Genomic DNA, 4,828 nt, shown 5'->3' on the forward strand with positions numbered 1-4,828 from the left:
GAGGACGGACCCGAAAGAAGGAGGCACACTTCCGCTTCCGGTCTGTGGGACGGGCGGTGCTTCAGGAAGAGGGTTCCGTGCGCGAAACCAACGAGTCCTGGTTCCGGTCCGTCGCCTCAAAAGTTTCCCCCTGACAGTCGGGACATTGCCCCAGCTCTCCGAATGTCCTTTCTAAACAGCAGCACACGTTTTCTTTAACGCGGCAATGAACTGAAATACGGCCTTTAGTAATGAGAGATACCCAGGGAGCGGGGCAAAGAAAATTGTCATTTGCATATTTGTCCATTTGGAAAAATAACAAATTGTTGCCATGTTTTTTCAAGAAATATTTTTTTGCTGCTCGTATATTTCCACCTTTAGAATTGTTCAAGACTCGAAATGGAGAGCACATGTTTTGAGAATGATGAGGGCAATGAAAGTACAAATGTGCTTGACACAGTTGATGTATGTATGGATTGTGATAAGAGTTGTATGAACCCCTAATAAAATGATTTAAAAAATAAAAACATTTTAAAACAGAATTATTCACGTCTCTAGTTGGGCTTCTATTTTATGGTTTGTTCTTGCTTGCATATCCGGTATCTTTCCCTGGAAGTAGGGCACAAATTGTGTAAACACAGTCAGATCTCTCCAGGTGCTAAAGACGTGGACCAGGTGATTTGAAGAAAATCGATAGCAGCAGAACTAAGCCAGATTAGAAGACAGAGGCTTGGGTTTCCTGGTCCACCGGGAAAGCAAAGCTGATTGTCACTTTACAAAAATCTTAACCTATACAGGAAGTTCACAATTCAATGTGTGATCAAAGGAGAGATGGAAACCAACGATAAACTGAGGAAGGGGGATAAGTGATGCTACACTGAAAGCCCTGCCATTGAGGATATGAAACAAAATTTGTATGAATGGTTAAATGTATAACTGCTGACCTGTTTTGTAAAGCTGCTCCAAATTCACAATAAAAGAATGTTTTAAGTGACAATGGTAGAAGACCTGACAAACTGTGTGATGACATCAAGAACATAATACATGAAGAAAGCAAGTGACCAATAAGAAAACAGTAACTATAGAAAAGGTCAAAATTGATGACATTAGAGACTCTGAAACTTGCTCTCTATTGCAGAGTAGCTAATGTATATGAAAGAAAGGATGAAATAAAAGAGCTGAACAGGAAATTCCTGAGGGCAGCTTGAGAAGAGAAAGTGAAGTATTACATTGAAACATCAAAGGTGTGGAGTTAGAAAACAAACAAAAAATCAAGTTGCAATATTGAAAGGCCCTAGGAGCAAAAATCTTAAACAATACAGGAAGCACCAACACAGGATGGAAGGAATCAGAAAGAAATCATCAATATTCAACCGAAGCAAGAGAGAGCATATTATCAACAACCAATGGCACTGAAGGAAGTACACGTTGCATGTGGAGGTGTCAGCCCAAACTAGGCTCTAGGAAACACCAATTGAAATGCTTCAACAAGCAGATGGACTTCTGAAAGCACTCATCAGTCCACGGCAAGTTGGAAAACAACACATAGACCAACCTACTGGAAGAGTCCGATATTTGAAACTCATTCTAAATAAAAGTGGCTCCAAAGAAGGTGGAGATTATCTAACAATATCATTCATGTCACATGCAACACAATGTTGCTGAAATCCATCCAACTGTTGTAGAAATACATTGACAAGGAGTTTCCCAAAAGTCAAGGCTGACTCATATGCAAAGGCATTTGACTATATGAGCCACAATGCATGATGGATAGACTTGAGAAGACTGTAGGAGAAGAGGTATATTTGGACAGTAGTGCTGGAGAAGAATATTGAAAGTCCCATGGACTGCTAAAAGGACACACTGATCTGTATTGGAAGAAGTAAAGGCAAAGCGCTCCTTAGAGGCAAAGATGGCAAGACTTCATCTCGCATTTTCTGGACATACTGTCAAGAGAGACCAGTCCCTGGAGAGGACATCATGTTTGCTGAAGTGGCAGAGCGGCAACAAGATGGGTTGACACCGTGGCTGCATCAATGGGCTCAGACATAGCAACAATTGTGAGGATGGTGCAGGACCATGCAGTGCTTCATTCTGTTGTGCACAGGCTGCTATGGGTTGGAGCCGTCTCAATGGCACCGAACAACAATAGCCTTGGGAAGAATGGGAACACTTCGTTGTGCTTATGCGGAGCTTGAACGTGGATCAAACATAGTTGTGCGAACACAACAAGGGAACGCTGCATGGTTTAAAATCAAGAAAGTTGCGGCTCAGTTTGTACCTTCCCCTCTGGATTATATGAAGAAGAATGGGTATCAGGATGGGTGGCAGGCTTATTCCAACCCGCAATATGCAGATGACACAACCTTGCTTGCTGACAGTGGGGAGCTCTTGAGGCACTTGCTCATGAAGATGAAGATACAGGAGTACAGCCTTAAATATTCACATAAAAGAAGGGGAAAAAGCCATCACTACTGGACCAATAGGTAACATCACGATAAATGAGAGCGAGAAAAGATGGAAATTGTCAAGGAATTCATCTTGCTGGGAACTACAGTGAATTCCTACGGAGCAGCAGTCAGGAGACCAAATGACCTGCTGCATCGCGTGAGTCGGCTGCACAAGGCCTCTTCAAAGCGCTGCAAAGCCAGGAAGTAACGTTGAGGACTAAGGTGCGCCTGACTCAAGCCTGTTATTCTCCACGGCATCCTGTGCCTGTGGCAGCTGCACATTGAAGATGGAAGTCTGAAGGATTGCTATGTTGGCATTGACACTACTGATAAGTGCTGGCAAGGGAGATCGACAGTAGCAGGGACTGCTGAAAGAACAAGCAAATCTAACTAGGAAGAAGCAGAGCAAGACTGCTCCTCAGGGGCTCGCTTCGGCAGCACATACATAAAATTGGAACGATACAGAGATTAGCATGGCCCCTGTGCCAGGATGACGTGACAAGGGTCCCATGTTTTTAAAGGAAAACTTGTGTTATTTTTAAAAACCCATTTTAAGTTCTCCCATAATTTTTCTGTTCTTATGAGGGAAAAAGTAAAACCTGTTTAATTTTATTTGATTTGTATGACACTGCTTTCAGCAAGCAAATGTTAAATGTGTAAGAGGTGACTAGTCTTACACATTGACTGTGTACGAGTGTTTGTGTTTCTCTTTAAGTTTTCCCGAAGACCACTTCCTATTTGCTTCTTCCCAGTAAAGTGAGGCAAGCCACACTCAGATCTTCCACAAACATCTAGCATCTAAAATGCAGAGATGACTCATTCTACTTATATACACGAGCTAGACAGAAGGGTGGTTGGGTTTTCTGCTGCTCTGTAAGATTGCAGAGTGTCTTCAAACGGAAAGCTCCAAAATGTTCACAGGTGAAGAACCTGAGATCAGATGCTTCCTTGGAAGTTCACTCAGTAAATCCCAAAACAAAGGATCATGCTGGCCAATATGTTGCCTTTCTGACAGTTCCTTGGGACCTTCAAGAGCCTCCCCTTTCCCCCGCCCCCATTAACACCATTTGAAGTGTGTGTGAAACAACTACAGAATACTAAATAAAAAATTTGGCCAAAACCTCCCCCCAAATATGCTCCTTGGACAAAAACGAGCAACCGAATCCATGTGAAGGGGTGGAGATGTAGTGGAGACCTGAAACCCACCTGCCAATTAATTGGACAGCCCCTCTCAGAAGGGCCCCACAAAGGGGATGATAAACTCAGGATGCAGTGTAACACTGAGGAAGCACATAAATATCCTGTAGTTCTTTAATATTTCTTCCCCTTACTTTATTTTATTTTAAAATCATTTTATTGGGGGCTCGTACAGTTCTTATCACAATCCATCCAGCCATCCATTGTGTCAAGCACATTTGTACATTTCTTGCCATCATTCTCAAAACATCTTTCTTCTTGAGCCTTTAGTATCAGCTCATTTTCCCCTCCCTCTTCTACCCTCTCTCCCTCATGAACCCTTTATCACTTATAAATTATTTTTTCTTGTCTTACACTATCCCATGTCTCCCTTCACCCACTTTTCTGTTGTCTGTCCCCCAGGGAGGGGGTTATCTGCAGATCATTGTGATCGGTTCACCCTTTCTCCCCCGCCTTCCCCTTCCCCTCCTGGTATCGCCACTTTCATTATTGGTCCTGAGGGGTTTACCTGTCCTGGATTCCCTGTATTTCCAGCTCTTATCTGTACCAGTGTACACGCTCTGGTATAGCTGGATTTTTAAGGTAGACTTGGGGTCATGATAGTGGGGGGGGCATTAAAGAACTAGAGGAATGTTGTATGTTTCATCAGTGCTATACTGAACCCTGACTGGCTTGTCTCCTCTCCATGACCCTTCTGTAAGGGGATGTCCAGTTGCCTACCGATGGGCTTTGTGTCTGCCCCCCTCATTCACAATGATATGATATTTTGTTCTTTGATACCTGATCCCTTCGACACCTCTTGAACACACAGGCTGATGTGCTTCTTCCATGTGGGCTTTGTTGCTTCTGAGCTAGATGACCGCTTGTTTATCTTCAAGCCTTTAAGACTCCAGACGCTACATCTTTTGATAGCAGAGCACCATCAGCTTTCTTCACCACATTTGCTTGTTCACCCACTCTGTCTTCAGCCGTCATGCTGTTTTCCCTTTACTGTTATTTTTTTTAAACCTTGTTAATCATGTTAGACTTGTGTATGTACATTGGTACAATTAAGATCGTTTGATACGTGAAAGGATAGATAACGCTTCAGGAGTAACAGCCCCCTGAGGGAATGGGAAGTGGGGGTGGGGAGGGAGACACTGACGGCACTGATGACAGCATAACCCCTCTTGAGGGGAGTGAACAACAGAACTGTATGTAAA

The 4,828-nt window shown here is 43.2% G+C and overlaps 1 pseudogene; it reads left to right on the top strand.

Moving 5' to 3' along the window:
- The first annotated feature begins 2,853 nt into the window (after positions 1–2,853).
- Positions 2,854–2,946, top strand: LOC142438265 (U6 spliceosomal RNA; annotated as a pseudogene).
- Positions 2,947–4,828: the final 1,882 nt, after the last annotated feature.

The sequence above is a fragment of the Tenrec ecaudatus genome, chromosome 1 (assembly GCF_050624435.1).
Source record: "Tenrec ecaudatus isolate mTenEca1 chromosome 1, mTenEca1.hap1, whole genome shotgun sequence".
In the NCBI taxonomy this organism is placed as follows: domain Eukaryota; kingdom Metazoa; phylum Chordata; class Mammalia; order Afrosoricida; family Tenrecidae; genus Tenrec; species Tenrec ecaudatus.